The sequence below is a fragment of the Miscanthus floridulus genome, chromosome 5 (assembly GCF_019320115.1).
Source record: "Miscanthus floridulus cultivar M001 chromosome 5, ASM1932011v1, whole genome shotgun sequence".
Taxonomy (NCBI): Eukaryota; Viridiplantae; Streptophyta; class Magnoliopsida; order Poales; family Poaceae; genus Miscanthus; species Miscanthus floridulus.
Window position 1 is genome coordinate 123,861,302 of NC_089584.1, and position 16,985 is coordinate 123,878,286.

Here is a 16,985-nt window from a genome sequence, read left to right on the forward strand (position 1 = left end):
ATTTGAACTGCGATTGTCATCTCAGAGCTGCCAAACGCTATATTTATTTATTGTGACATTTTACAGTACTCGGAGAAAATTAGAGCAGTCCATTTTGACAGACCAGGTGGCTCAGCCTGTTCGGTTGGCTGGTTCGTATCGTTGCTGGTTCGTAAAGAAGTACTGTTGGCTGGTTTGTGTGAGAGAAAAATACTGTTTCGGCTAGAAATTTACGATCGTTTACGACAAGCCATAGGCAAACGAATAGGAGAGGAGCTTAATGTCATGTTCGTTTGGCTGATAAGCCATGGTTGAAAGTACTGTTGGCTGATTTGTTGTGAAAGAAAAATACTGTTTGTTGTCTGGAAAAATACGCTTTATAAGCCAAGCAAACATGGCGTAAATTGTGGATCGGAACCTGAAATATGTGGGTCCGAAACCAAAGATATATGAGTGAGGAATTATTTTCAAAATAAATTTAAAAAGTAAAATAGTACTTTCTGCCCCTTATCTCGTCTGTGCCAGCTCTATATGCCTTTGTCTCCTTCGTGTATCCGCAGTTTCCGCGTCCAAATCCTGCGACCATGCCATTGCATTCTAGGTGCTATCTGGTTCAATAGGAATTACAGAAACGGCAATGCAATCAGCTGACAGTGTGTTGTAGGGAAACGAAAAACGCTATCTGTTTGGTTCGGCTCTGGGAGTGGTGCCATTGACCGAAGACCATGGACGTGTTGAGCGTGAAGATGAAGTGGTCCAGCTCCTTGGGAAGTGGACTGCCATGAATGGCTGCATCGTGCTGCTGGTGCCATCAGCTGCCGCGGTGTCCGAGTCTGCAGAGAACGCGGCCCGCAGACTTCACCTTGTCGGCGCGAACTGCAGCCTGCGCACGGTGACCACCTCGCGCTCTCGTCGCGCCTCATGGCCCTCCGCGGCGGCGAGCAAGAAGGAGTTGCAGAGACGAACGCCACAATGGATACGCGGCAGCTCCGCAGATCGACAGCGTCCCGGTGGCAGCCCTTACTCCGGAGCGGCAGCCCGGTCGGGCCCTCCCCTTCACAACGTTACGGTGGTGGCCCATACCTTCTCCGCCTCCTCTCCTGCAAGGTGGGCAGACCTCTTCTTCTCCACGGCGCAGCACGGTGCCGAAGAGACAAAGAACTCCGCGCGAAAGCACTCTGCTCCTGCCTGTGTCGCTCGCAGCGGCGTGCCCCGTTCGGCGCGGCGATCCTGCGACGCAGGCAGCAGCGAGTCCCGTTTGTAGAATTGGATTAGGGAGAGATTGTGTACAGGAGAGGAAAAGTACTAAAGCACCCTTAAGTATAATTAATTAATTTTCTTAATTAACAGCAAGTATCGTAACAAAGCTGTTTATTTATTGCTTTATAGTCAGTGATCTTGCACATGAACATTTCGCCTGCTTCCCCAAAAAAATAATTCTGCATATCCCGCGGTCTTGTAGGGCAGCGTTTGGGCCAAATTTCGCCTGCTTCCCCAAAAATCGCCGACATAGGCGCTGCTGACCCTTTCCAAACTTTATCGATTTCTTTCAAGATTTCCCTATGGATTTGCACCTGATAGGGGTGTTGATGCCTGGAAAGATGAAGCTGTGCATAAATAGTTGTGATATATCATAATTTTTTTGTGTGCATTTGTGTTCAGGATGTTTTTGTAGTACCATTCTTGCTTTTGGCGGGGGTTCAGAATAAAGTCTTCGCTCCTCGTATCGTTAGCTAAGCGGCAGCCGCCGGTTCAAGCTTAGATGATCATCGTTCAACCCCTTCTGCGCGAAGGGAGAGAGCAGATTTTCAACCCCTTGTGCATGCAGGGAGAGCAGATTAAGCGCATGTTTGATACAAGAGCTAATTACTAGCTAGCAAAAAAATAGCTAAAATTAAATCTAGTGCATGTAAATAAGAGGGCTAATAGATAGGCTAATTTTTTAGGCAAATCTTCAACTAGTTTTTAGTCACCTAGCTAACTAAACTTAGCTAATTTAAACTAATTTTTAGTAACTAGTCTTATCTCATTCAAACTGGCTCTAAGCATGTTCCCTACTTAGATTATAGTAATTAACCCAATCAGACCCAACAGGTTATGGATTGGCACCTTGAATATGCACCGCTAGGCCTGTTAATGGATTGATTCATCCTAACCCTACCCGGTTTGTTTGACTGCACTTCAATCCACATGTATTGAGGTGGATCCACTCCAGTACATGTGGATTAGAGTGGATTAGATGTAGTCAAACAAGGTCTTAACTATTTGGTGAGGGTCCTAATCAAATCCATTCCACTCTCTACTCTTTGATTAGTAAAATCTAGCTCCAACCCTTGCCCTTTTTGAGGCATGAGCCCTTAGGCTGGTTCTATGTAGTGTTTCGTTAGAAGACAAGGCAGAGTGGGATGGTTATCTCTCTTCCTCCAGAGAAGGAACGGTCCGTCTGGTCTTTTGTTGAAGGATACGAGAGTGTTCCTGTTTTTTTTTATTTGGGGACAACAAAAGTGCAATCGCCCACCTGACATGTGGGTTTGGGGCGCGGAGTTCGCCCGTGTGGGATGGGTGGAGCTCCTCTCCTCATGTGCTCGAGCGAACGAATGTTTATCCCGGGTGGGATGACTAACTCTGAAAAAAGAGCCTAATGGGACGTCTCTGGCTCACTATCACATAACCAAACATCACTTTAAAATGGGAGACCCCACTTAGGATGTTCTAATCTCCGAACCAAATACTTTTAAATCGACGAGTAGTACAGACTGTCTATATGGCGGCGTTGGGCTAGTACAGACTATTAAGCTTAAACTGACGAATAGTACACACTGAATTCTGTTCAGCAAACAATATAGCAAGAATTTGTTCCATCTATTGAGCTCGCAGAGATGCAAACAATGGAGCAAACACAGGCAGCACAGAAGGCTGACACTCCAACAACAGGCAGTGCCAAAGAAGCGTACACAATATATATACAACTAAACTGGCTCGCTTCTAGAACAACACTTGCAACTACTAAGACCCTCTTTGACGCATTTATTATTCACAGGAAATTATTTTTCTCTCTCATCTCTCCTCTCACAGAGCTAGTGGGAGCAGGAGAAGACAGTTTTTTTTTAACTTCCCCTGCTCTCACTTGCTCCGTGAGAGAAGGAGAAAGAAGAGAAAAAAGAGTTTCTGTGAACAATGTATGAACAATGATGCGTCAGAAAAGCTAAAGCCGGTAGGAGCTCTATCAAATATGGCCAAACTCGAGAGGGACAAACTACTAGTACTCCTGCATCTGTCTAGAGAACAAACAGCCTCAAGAGGCTAACAGCCTGTTCGTTTCGGCTGGATTGGCTTATAAGTTATGACTGACTAGTTTTGTATGAGAGAAAAATACTGTTCAAGTCATAGATTATAAGCTAGATATGAGCAATCCAGCCGAAACGAACGTGCTGTAAAGAGCAGCAAAGCCTAATTAGGCCGACAACGATTATGTTTCCCAGTTGACTGCAACGGCTTGGCTGGCGAGAGATCCATGCATCACTTGTCATCCTGCAAAACCAGCTTTGTACGAGCTTGCCATTTGTTTTTGACTGCATGAACTACTTGTGTCGCGGCTCCTTCTTTCTCTTATTCAGTAAAATAACTCCATACATGATTCTATTTGGGCCACTAAGCGAGAAATATTCGAATTAGATTAATATTTTTATTTATGGTAAGATGCCGGTACAAAAGACATTAATTTAAAACCTAGCAGGCACATATTCAATTATTTCACGAGTTCCTCTTGAATTACATGTAGGAGCTCGCCGTCTGTGTACCTCCCTCTATCTCTTAATATTTGTTGCCAAAGAACTGAACCCAATAACTATTTTAAAATAGCAAAAGACCCTAACACCCCTGTATAGCAATGATATGTCATCTGCACATTTGGATGGACATGTCATTAGTGATATATCTATGGCGTGAAGAAGCACACGTGCCACACACAACAATGTTTTTTACACTGAACAAATCAGTGCTCACATCCACTTTTTCACATTTAAAAATGCAATACAGTATTTTGGCCTTAAACAAATCAAAGAGGACACGAAAACATGCATTTCACTTGGCGACAGACACCACTTAGCGCCAAAACAAATCTGCGCTCCATTTTTACATAGCAAAAGCAAACTAAAATTTGAAACTATTGCCCCCAGCACCATTTCTCTAACACCAGTGGCAATAAAAAGCCTAGTAACCCTTTCGTTGCCTTTGCTTTTGAACCATTCACCTCTCATCCATCTTTCATGGCAATAGACTTAAACACACTAACAGAGGAGGGAGGAGATGAGGTGCCTGATCTCAACAAGAGTCCTGCTCAACATGAACATGAAGAGGATCATGATCCCTTGGAAGATGTAGTGGCTGCAGTAGAAGTTGGGGGGAGCTGACCACTTGGATGTCCATCCTGATGAGAATGATGAACAAGAAGAAATTCATCAAGGTAAGCACATCTATTTCTATCCAAAATTGAGTGGACTGGTTCTAATTCTCTCTATCCTCTCTCTCCTAAAATTAGTTGTGCTTATTTATTTCTCTCATAAAAAATAGCCGAGATTGTGCGTGCTATGTGAGGCCATGTGGGGGAGGTGAAGGGATAAGGATGCCTACTCGACAGTGCGGTACAACTATGGGTGAGGCCCACGTGAATAGGCAACGACAGTTAATTGGAGACATCTAATTGTTCCCCAATGATAGTATTTAGGGAAGGAGGGAGTACGATATAATCCTATACATTTATTAGTCTACCACTTATGATTTTGCTGAATTGATAGTAAGTTAACAAGGATAGAGATAGAGTTAAGGTACTCCCTCTGTCCCAAAATTGTCCCAAAATAAATCAAATTCTAAAGTTGTTCTAAACCAAACTAATTTAGGTTTTATCGAACTTACGAAAAGAAGATTAATAATATTTATGACACTAAATTAGTATCACTAGATACATGATTCATATATTTTTACAGTATATTTATTTGGCGTCATAGATGATGTTACCTTTCTTATAAAATTGATCAAACTTAAGATAGTTTGATTTAGGTTATTCAAGAAAATTAATTTATTTTTGTAGCGGTTGTCATATCATAGTTATATTTATATAACATGACAGCTCTAGAGAGAGCTATGTGATACCATGCATTGAGGCTAGCCTTGGAACTTAAAGACTTACCAAACAAAATAAATGTTCATATCTCGAGCTGATAGATGCAGATTTCATATATCACAAATTTAGTTTTGATCTCATAGCCAACTCATCCATTTATATCTCTTATGTCTTATAAAACTAATCCCCACTATAGATTCCATCTCATCTCACCTGGAGCGATCCACGTCATCACAAGGCCCCCACCAAATCACTAAGCTCAAACATTAAATTGCATTTGCACCTATGCACTTTAGAAGACAAGAAGACTACGCTTCGAAGACAAGGAAACTATTCAATTTTACCAAACTGATGAAAACTCTATAAAGCCACAAGCAAGCATGGTCAGAACCATATGATCCAATGCTTCACTAGGACACTAGATGAAATCAAGAGATCAAGATATCAGCCCAACGATCGATCCATAGCAGCTAGGTAGCAGGAGAGAGGCAGTGATTCACTTTGAAGTTCCCACGATAACACGCACAATATTTTCTAGTACTATCAAACTTAATTACCACACCAACCGTCCTAAAAGTGAAGCGATCCTCATAGCTCATAATTTGACCCCTACTAAATCTTTACGGTTTATTTAACATTTATTTCGGAGGAACGTCCTATATCCGTGTTAAAGCTGTGTACTCAACCAGGAAAATAGTTTGTATCAATTTGGCATGAACGCCATATATCCATTTTAAAGCTGTGTACTCGTTCAAGAAAAAAAGTTGGTATCGATTTGGCATGAACGCCATATATCCATTTTAAAGATGTGTACTCGATCAAGGAAAAAAGTTGGTATCGATTTGGCATGAACGTCGTATATCCATGTCAGAGCTTTTTACTCAATGTCGACGAAATATGGTCGGTAGTCTACCTAAAAGTATGCCCAAGGTAGTAGATTGTCGGCAGACAGATGCGCAAGCCACAAACAAGACGGTGACGCAAGATAGACACGAGGTTTTATCTAGGTTCGGCCGCCAAGAAGGCGTAATACCTACGTCCTGCGTCTGATTGTATTGCTGTATGTCAATGAGAGATGTTTTTTAGAGGGGTCCCCTGCCTGCCTTATATAGTCCGGGGGCAGGGTTACAGATCTGGAAACTAATTCTAGTCAGTTACAATTGCCATAGGTGGCCGGATAAGGATTCTTATTCTAACCGACCAAGATCTTGCTTGATCGTCAAATCTGTCTTGACTCCTTGCGCGGGACTCCGAACAGGTTGGTTGGGCCGCGCGTCGTCTTTTGGTGGACCGGACCCACTGATCCGGGCCGACCCAAGCTTAGCCGTAAGGGTATAGGGGTTAATACCCCGACAGCTAGTCCCCGAGCACCATGTATTATGCTGCGACACGTCATTTTAACCTTCTCCAAATAGTGAGGCTTGAGTCTTAACATCTCTGACCACCGTTGTCACCGGAGAAGTAGGTTGTTCGAATAATGTATGGTGCTCTTAAGAAAAAAAAAAGATTTTCGTCCTGTGAAGTGTGCCCACTTGTATTTCTGAAAAGAAATGTAAGTGAATCTTAAAACGTAGCATCCTTGATCATCAGAGGCGTATGGGTCGAAAATAAACACATTCACCGCAAGGTAAAGTGTGCCTACTTAGTCCCCGAGCCTGGTAGTAGGTGACGTAGGCACATGGTGCCAGGGTCTAAAAAAGAAATCCCAGTTAAATTAAGAAACGAATCGTCGTACAGGCGATACGAGATGCACCGGCAGGTGCATCGTACCGATGTAGTCCCCGGGTTTACTGGAAGGCGAAGTATGAGCCTTGTAGCAAGGTCTAAATAAATGTCTCTCAACTGTATGTGAGTACAAATCACATGTAGCCGAGGAGAACGATCTCCGAGCAGTGGTCGGGACAGTTCCCGAGCACGATAGTAATCCTTACAATCAGTCAAAGCATAGGGGTCGATTAAATAAACACATTCGCCGCAAGGTGAAGTGTGCCCACTTAGTCCCCGAGCCTGGTAGTAGGTGACACAGGCACGTGGTGCCATGGTCTAAAAAAGAATTTTCACTGAAGTTAAGGATTCAATCGTTGTACAAGCGATACGAGATGCATCGGTAGGTGCATCGTATCGATGTAGTCCCCGAGCTTGCTGGAAGGCGAAGTATGAGCCTTGTAGCAAGGTCTAAATAAATGTCTCTCCACTGTATCTGAGTACAAATCACATATAGCCGAGGAGAGTGGTCTTTGAGCAGTGGTCGGGACAGTCTCCGAGCACAGTAGTGGTTGGCGCAGTCCCCGAGCACGGTAGTGGTTGGAGTAGTCCCTGAGCACGGTAGTGGTCTGGGCAGTCCCCGAGCACGGCAGTGGTCGGAGTAGTCTCCAAGCATGGCAGTGGTCTGGGCAGTCCCCAAGCATTGTAGTGGTCGGAGCAGTCCCCAAGTATGGCAGTGGTCTAGGCAGTCCCCAAGCATTGTAGTGGTCGGAGCAGTCCCCGAGCACGGCAATGGTCTAGTCCATCCCTGAGCACAAGATATGCAGCGAAGAAACGAACGCCGCTTGTACTATTATTTAGTGTATTTATTTATCTCCTTACTCTATCAAGTCCAATCTGACACGTCTGGTCAAAAAAGCAGACAGGTATAGCACGTCACACTGTCTTCTTGCCCTTTCTAGCAAATAGTCGCTTGACACCTGTAAGGAGGTGCGTCAGTGTGGGCCCTCTCACACTAGCAACGAAGAGACGCGTACACTGGTAACGAAGGGGCGCGTTTATTGACATAGATCTCGAGGTTGTGAAAACAACCGTCTACGGCGCGTGCGCACGTCTCCCAAGAATCTCGGGCGAACAAAACGATAGAGCTCTTGATTATTTATAATATAGAACTGATAAGTTACTTTTTACCGATCCCCATTATCATTTACCGCCGCAGCCTTCTTCTTCCTCTTGCCAAACCCTATACATGCGAAATCATCACCAATCCCCCCTCCACCGCATCCACCCCTTTAGCAAGGACGGATTAATGGCAAAGAGAGACGCCCAGAAGAAAGCCAGAGTCATGGCGAATGAGTGGTGGAAGTCAAAGAGCAACGAGCAGACCATCGAAGACCTCGTCACCATGGGAGTGCTCCACAACAATGCACTCGCGGGATGGCGCGCGCCGGAAGGAGAAAGCTACCCTGATCCACAACCAGGTGAGATTGTGGTTTTCGAGGATTTCTTCAAGCGGGGTTTTGGGGTTCCAGTGCACCCTTTCCTTCAGGGGCTCTATTTGTATTACGAGATTAGGATTTGCAATCTGCATCCCAACTTGATTCTTCTTGTCTCCACCTTCATCCATCTTTGCGAAGCCTATGGTGGCTTCCAGCCCCATTTCAACCTCTTTCGCCATCTGTTCTGTCTACGGAAGAAAGGGAGCGGCGGCTCGAAGATAGCCGGAGGCGTATACCTCAATCTGCGTGATGGGATGAAGGCCCAGTACCTACACTGCCCTTGGAACACATCGCTGGATGACTGGTACAAGAAGTGGTTCTACATCCACGAGGAGCCGAACACGATCACCCTGTGTGACATGGGGTTCATTCTGGAGAAGAAGAACAACTAGTCAGAGAAGCCCGAGCACTTGGAACGGATCAAAGAACTGCTCGGGATGATCCCATGGGGGAAACTAGATGGTCCAAGCGTGGTCGGGAACTTCATCAGTCGAAGGATCCAACCCTGCCAGAGGAGGGTACATCCTGGCTACGAATACTAGGGGAGCGTAGATCCAACAAGAACCAGAAAAGAGGCGCTTGACAAGATCGAAATCAAAGCCAGGATTAGGGAGCTATTCAACTTAGCCGATCCCAATTATGTCAGATTGAGCGACATCGAGCATGCCTTCAAGCTGGCCCGACCTCCCCCAAAGGTAAATTATGCTACCTTGTACCCGTAGAGTCATGTTTTAACAGAAACTTACTGTGTTGTTGCCTGTATATTTCTTAGATTAATGGTCATGACAAAGCAGCAGTGTTCGTGTCTCCACCCCTGGTGTGGATTGGCCTCAAGTTGTCAGCCCAACCGCCCAGACCAGCGCCAGGATCGAAGACGTCGACTGGGCTATACTTGGGGTTGGGGAGGAGGCAACGGCCAGGGCTGCTGGTAAGCGGCCGGCGGCTAGCAGGCGTCGTTAGGCCATCTTCCCATTATCAGATGATGAAATAGAGGATGCAGACATCTTCCGACTCGTCCCTTAAAAAAGGAGGAGACAACTGGAGTCGACAGAGCAGGGTGGCTCCTCCGTGCCAATGGAACTCGCATCACCGACCACTGCAATGCCAAGGACAAGCGGCAAAGGGGTCGAGCATCAAGCCCCGACGCCGGTACTGGTCATGGAAAGTGACCCGGTGGCACCCGCCGAGCACGTGGAGCAAGCACGGTCGAAAAGACGCTCCTTCGCCATGTCATTCCATGCTTCCAAGCTGTAAGTATTTGCAACCTTGATGTAAGCTTACAGTTTGTATTGGATACTGTTGTCTTCTTAACTTATCTCTGATACATTAGGTCGGCGTCCACCGAAAATCCCGACCAGCTAGCCGGGTGTGGCATGGCCTCACCAGCAATGGCGGAGAGAACTGCCCAATAGTCATTTATGGAGGAACCTGTAGAAGAAAATCCACCGGAACCTCAGCAGACGAGTGGCCAGACGATAGTCCCCGAGCAGCTGGTCGAGAAGAGAGCCAAGCCAAGTACAAGTGATCCGAGCACTAACCCTGCTGAGGGGGATACTTCAGCGCCAAGTGGACCAAACCAAGCCGAGGAGCAGCAGCCAGAGGTGGCACAGAGCACGCTTGCCGATGCCATGGCTTGTGGGAAAGCCATAGTGGTCGTAGAGACTACAAATTCCATACCAGCGTCGCTTCCTGAATAAGAGGCCGAAGAGGACGAAGTAGAAGAGGTCCTGGGCCGTCCCCAAGACAAACGACAACATGTATATGTGTCGCGCTGGTGGAACGACCAGTGGGTTATGCATGAGGAAATCCCAGAGGTCGAAGAGACCCTAAAAGTTGAATGAGCGGCAAAACATCTGGTGATGGAAGTCCAGGTATGTTTGGCTTGACCACTTGATCCTATTATTAGATCGAACTGTCTGACTTAGCTTTTTTTTACATGCAGGACTTGATGAAGACTGCAAGGTATCGGAAAAAGTGCTTCGACCAGATCGAGGGAATCACAGCAAGCAATAGAGAACTGGCGGCTAAGGTGGAACGCTTGTGCCACCAACTTGAAGCCGCCGACCAGGGGAGGATGGAGCAAGAGGCACAAAACCAGAACCTGGTCGTCCAGCTCAGTAACAAAGAGCAGGAAAAAACAAGTAAGTTGCCATTTTATCACAACAAGGGCATGACACGTGTTGCTGCATTATTGGTAGTGACATCTATATTGCAGGCTTAGAAGCCGAAGTAGTCCGTCTCCAAGAGGAGAATAGCCGTGTGGCCATAGAGTGTGGTCGCCTAAAGGAGGACAACGAAAAACTGGCACGCGACTAGTCTCAACTCTAGGACCGCACAACTAAGATGAAGGAGGAACTGAAAAGTAAGTGTTCCAGACCACCTTGCTCATTCTGTTGCCCGCCTTATCTTGTCGTGCCGTTACATTTTGATGTCTTGTACGGTTTGCAGTTTTAAAAGTCAATGCCAAGAAACATCTAGAAGCCGTGATGAAAGATCGTGACAGCTGGAAGGCATGATGCCTAGAGACCACCGAGGATCGGGACACATGGAAGAACCGTTGCCAGGAAATGGCAACTGACATTTTGCCCGTCCTCGACCATATCGACCTAGCGCTTACAGAGGAAGTACCAAGGACGTCGTAGCTCGGACTGGTCGAGAGATGCCAAAAGGCATGGGGATGGTTCCAAGAGTTCGTGAAGGAGGCGGGTGAGTACATAGGTGCACATGTGCTAAGCATGGTGCGTGCCCACTACCCCCTGATCGATCTCAAGCGCCTAGAGGCTGGGTACCCGAAGGAAGTAGACCTAGACAAGGCTGAGGAGTTTCAGATGACCCAGCTGGACCTGTCGTCAAAGATAATTGGCAACATTAACCTGTATGGAGGTGGGACAGCACCTGTACAGGGTACACCATCGACAAGTTAGCTAGAAACACCATCAGTTGCGAGTCAACCGACAAAGCCTGCGGTCTCGACCAGCCAGGCATCGGCGGGGCCATCCTCTTCAGCTCGACCAGTATAAGAGTCCCTAAGACTCGAGCAGGATATCGGAAGCAGCGAGCAGCGGGTGCCGCATGACCTGACCAGCCAATAGAATAGGCTAGAGCTGTAGAAGAAGGACATAATTGTGTTATTATAAACTTGGGCCTCTTTAGGCAAGCTTGTAATAACGTAACTGTATGTCGTCATAAGCTTGTTTGCTTTGTATAAAACGTATTTAAGCTTGAAACTTATGTTGGTGTAACTAAGTGAGAACATGTTAACGTTCTGTTTAGTTGTACCATTTTACTCGACACGTCATCCCGAAAAGTTTGTGCGGCCCTAGTTTGCCATGTGGCCGGAGTGTGAGGTGCATGACCTATGCACACGTAGATGTGGACAAGTTGAACCAGGGGGGACCTGTCGATCACCCATAGCGTAGAGAGTGGATTCTATGCACGCTTTGGGAGGAACCGGAGACAGGGCCTCCTCCAAAAACCGTAGAAGGAATGGTGGTTGGCTTTTACTGGCTAAGTTAGAATAACCATAAAATTTGAAGTGACACATTAGAGTGGTCGGAGGAATCATAATAGCTTTATTGAAGTAAATCAAAAGTACAAGAGGAGTACATATCTCAGTAGTTAAGCATAGAAGCGTCTAAGCTTGTCGATATGCCATGAATTTGGTACGTCCGTACCGTCCAGGTGAGCTAACCTGTAAGACGTTGGTCGTGTGACTTCCTTGATCATGAAGGGCCCCTCCCATGGGGTTACGAGTTTATGGACACCAACCTGATTCGTCTTCCACTTTAGGACCAGGTCCCCAACCACGAAGAAACGCTCTTTAACGTTCTTATTGTAGTACCTGCGCAAAATAGCAAGGTATTTGGCTGTACGTACACAAGAATCAAGCCACTTCTCTTCTGCACTATTCACTTCTAGCTCCCGTACTTCATTGACCTTGCCTTCATCGAAGTTCTCTACCTGTGCTGATCTGAAAGCTATATCTGCTGGGATGACTACCTCAGTGCCATAAACCATAAAGTATGGTGAGACGCCGGTGTTACGACTAGGCTAAGTTCTAAGGCCCCAGACCATGGCTGGTAACTCTTTGAGCCATCTTCTAGGAGATTTGTCATTTTCTCTGTACATCCTCTTCTTCAATGCGTCCAAGATCATGCCATTTGCCCGCTTGACTTGTCCATTAGCTCTAGGGTACGCCACCGAGACGTATTTTACTACTATGCTCCTTTCGCCGTAGAAGTCCCAAAAAGTGTTCCCGGTGAACTGAGTACCCAGATCAGTGATGATGCTGTTGGGTATGCCAAAACGGTGGATGACCTGGTCAAGGAACGTGACAGCTTTTTCTAAGGATGCCTGTACCAGAGGCATGTATTCTATCCACTTAGAAAATTTGTCGATCAGCACAAAGACGCATGTAAATTTCCTAGGAGCTAGTTTGAAGGGCCCGATCATATCCAGTCCCCAGCATGCGAAGGGCCAAGAGGCTGGTATTGTCTAGATCTCATGTGCCGGTACGTGGATTCTCTTAGCGAAGAACTGACAACCCTCACGGTGGCGGACTAGCTTCTCTGCATTGGCTACTGCTGACGGCCAATAGAACCCTGCTCAGAAAGCCTTACCGACCAGCGTTCTTAAGGCCGCGTGGTTGCCGCAGGAGCCAGAGTGGATTTGGTCCAGGAGATGTTTGCCATCCTCCTGGGTTATACACTTCATCAAGATTTCCTCCTTTGTGTTCTTGCGCCATAACTTACCGTCGACGAGCAGGTACTGCTTACTGCGACGCATCAGGCGCTCGTTTTCTGTCCGATCAGTGTAACCACTGCCATCTGTTAGGTACTTGATGAAAGGTATTCTCCAGTCGGGCTCATGAGTGGTCGAAGGCGGCTCGATGGTGCTCGACGCCGGAACTGTAGCCACCAATTGCTGGTCTAGAGGCTTGTCGACCGTGGAATCTTCCTCTTCGATGGAAGGCGTGAGCAGATCTTGGACGAATATGCCATGTGGGACTTTGGCTCGGGATAATCCTAACTTTGACAGTGCATCCGCTGCTTGATTTTTGTCCCAGACCACGTGTATGTACTCAATGCCATAGAACCTGCCTTCCAGCTTTCTGATCGATTTGCAGTATGCATCCATCTTTTCACTGGTCGTGTCCTAGTCCTTATTGAGTTGGTTGATGACCAGGGCCGAGTCTCCGTAGACATAGAGATGTTTAACACCAAGCTCAACCACAATGCGCAAACTATGTAGGCATGCTTCGTACTCGGCTGCATTATTAGATGCTAGGAAATAAATCCTGAGGACATACCAGAGCTGCTCCTTGGATGGTGACACGAAAAGGACTCCTGCTCCCGCACCATCAATGTTGAGAGAGCCATCGAAGTACATCGTCCAATACTCGTCGGATCCCGGAGAGGCAGGCGTGCTTAAGTCTGTCCACTCGCCGATGAAATCGATGAGTGCCTGAGACTTGATTATAGTACGGCTTGCAAATTCCAAGGAGAAGAGGCATAGCTCCATTACCTATTTGACGATGCGCCCATTCGCATCCTTGTTGCTAATGATGTCTCGCAGAGGATACTCAGTCATGACAACCACACGATATCCGTCGAAGTAGTGTTTCAACTTTTGGGATGTTATCAGTATGGCATAGATCAACTTCTGAATCTGTGGGTACCTGGTCTTAGACTCATTGAGTACCTCACTGATGAAATAGATTGGTCGCTATACCTTGTAGACGTGGTCGGGCTCATCGCGCTCGACCACCATGGCCATGGAGACCACTCGATTAGTAGCCACGATGTAAAGCAGGAGTGTTTTGTCTTCTTTGGGAGCAGTGAGGACCAGAGGTGACATAAGGTATTGTTTTAGCTATGTGAAGGCAATGTCTGCTTTCTCCGACCACTCAAACTTTTTGGATGCTTTAAGCAGTTTAAAGAACGGTAATCTTTTTTTGTCTAATCTTGATATGAAACAACTGAGGGCAGCCATGCATTCGGTAAGCTTCTGAATATCTTTCACCTTTTTTGGGCAGCTTCATGTCCAAGACAGCTTTGACTTTCTCCGGGTTAGGGCGTATGCCGTCATGACTGATGATGTTGCCAAGTAGTATGCCAGAAGGAACACCAAAGATGCACTTTTTTGGGTTTAATTTCCACTGGAATGTGTTAAGGGCTGCAAAGGTGCATTCCAGGTTGTCAACAAGGGTATGAGCTTCCTTGGTTTTGACAACTATATCATCAACATAAGCCTCAATGAGGTCGTCTTTTATCTCGTCTTTGAGGCAGGCTTGTATAGCGCGTTGGTAGGTAGCCTCGGCGTTCTTGAGCCCGAACGACATGGTCATGTAGCAGTAGGCGCCAAAAGGCGTGATAAAAGATGTCTTGATCTGGTCATCCTTTTTGAGAGCGATCTGGTGATAACCAGAGTAGCAATCGAGAAAGGAAAGCAGCTCGCAACCGGCGGTTGAATCTATGACCTCGTCTATGCGAGGTAAGCCGAAGGGGTCCTTAGGGCAGTGTTTGTTGAGATTAGTGTAATCAACGCACATTCTTCATTCATTATTCTTTTTGCGTACAAGAACCGGGTTGGCTAACCACACCGGATGATACACTTCTTTGATAAATCCGGCTGCTAAAAACCGCGTAACTTCTACCCTAATCGCCTCCTTTTTGTCGCGAGCGAACCATCGTAGCTTCTGCTTGATAGGTTTGGCCTTGCCATTGACATTTAAGGAGTGCTCGATCAAGTTCCGAGGTACACCGGGCATGTCAGTAGGTTTTCATGCGAACACATCCACATTGCTCCTCAAGAACCTGACAAGCGCGTCTTACTATTTGGGATCTAGGTTGGCCCCGATAAGGGCCATTTTGCTGGGATCACCGTCGACCAGCTGGATCACCTTGTGCTCCTTGGACTTGATGTTCTTGCATGGAGCCTCGAGCTCCGAGATCTCTAGGTGGTCGGTCGAGGTCTTCTTGGTGTCGAGCATGGTCTCGGCCATGCGAATAGAGAGGTCATAAGCCTCTGCTATTTTGAAACTGTCATCCTCACAGGTATAAGCTGCGTACACATTGCCTCGGAGGGTTAGAACTCCTTTCTCGGTAGGCATCTTGAGCGCCAGATACCTATAATGAGGTATGGCCATGAACTTGGTGAGCGACGGTCGACTAAGAATAGCATGGTAGGTGTCGTCGAAGTCAGCGACCACGAAGTTGACGTAGTCAGTGCGGAAGTGGTCCGAGGTCCCAAACTGCACAGGTAGCGTGATCTGCCCGAGAGGTGTAGAGCTCTATCCAGGGAGAACACCCAAGAACTGTGCCTCGTACGACTTGAGGTCTGCCTAGGCCATCTTCAGGGCAGGTAGACTATTCTTGAACAGTATATCGATGGAGCCATCGATCAGTACTCTGTTGAATTGAACCTTGTTAATACAAGGATCGAGGACCAGGGGAAAACGTCCTGGCTTAGGTATTGTGGCCCATTGGTCCTTTCTGCTGAAGGAGATTTCGCGGTGAGACCACGGAGGGAGCCACGGATCGGTGAGGAGGTTGTCGATGTTGGCCACGTTCAAGCAAGCATGGGCGAGCAGCTTGCGTTCTTGTTTGGTCTTGATGGACACTTTGCCTCCGATGATGGTGTGCACGCGATCGGTTGGTTTGACGTACTTGTGACGAGGATCTACGTCTTCGTCATCGTTATCCTCATTGCGTTGTTCCCCTGCGTCGTTAGGCTTGTTGGATGTATTCGGAGCCTGTTGACGCGTGTAGATAGACTTGAGAACACGACAATTCTCCATGGTATGGTTTGACTTAGGATGGAGCTGGCAGGGCTCTTTCAATGCTTTGGCGTAGTTGTCTTCGTAGTTACGATGTCCACCATCCTTTTTAATGGTGTTGACCTCGCCGTCGTCTTCCCGAGCACGCTTGCCCCTGTAATCGTCATGGCGGTTGCGCCGCTGATTACGTTGGTCGTGGTGGTCGTAGGAGTCATTGCGCTAGTTGCGACGGTCAAAATTATCGTTCCTACCACGGTTGCTGCGGTAGTCGTCGCGGTGTGAGGGGTGGTTGGAGCGTGGAACCCTTGCTGTTTCTTCAATAATTATCTTTTTAGCGTCGTCGGCGTCCGCATATTTCTTAGCGGTGGCCAGGAGCAATGTGATCGATTCAGGTCTCTTGTGGAGAAGCTTGTCCCTTAGGGCATCGTGGAAGCGGAGGCCTGTGATGAAAGCCTTGATTGCCTCGTTGTCGAAGATTGATGGGACCTTGATGCGCATCTCCGAGAAATGCCGAACGTACTCGTGCAGTGGCTCATCTTTTCGATCTCGAATCTATTGCAGATCATATTTGTTGCCGGGTTGTTCACAAGTAGCAATGAAGTTATCGATGAAGGCTTGCTTGAGCTCTTGCCAGGAATCAAAGTAGTTCGCCGGCAAGCTGACCAGCCATTGGTGACCTGCATGGCCAACAGTGACTAGAAAGTAGTTAGACATGACGTGCTCGTCAGCCATGGCTGATCTGCACGCAGTTTTGTAGAGCATGACCCATAATTTGGGGTTCTCCTTGCCGTCGTACTTCTGAAGTTTCTCAAGCTTGAAGTTCTTAGGCCATATGACTTGGCGAAGGTGTGGAGTAAACTGCTTCAAACCCAGCGGGCCGTGGGCAGTGTCATATTCCATGCGG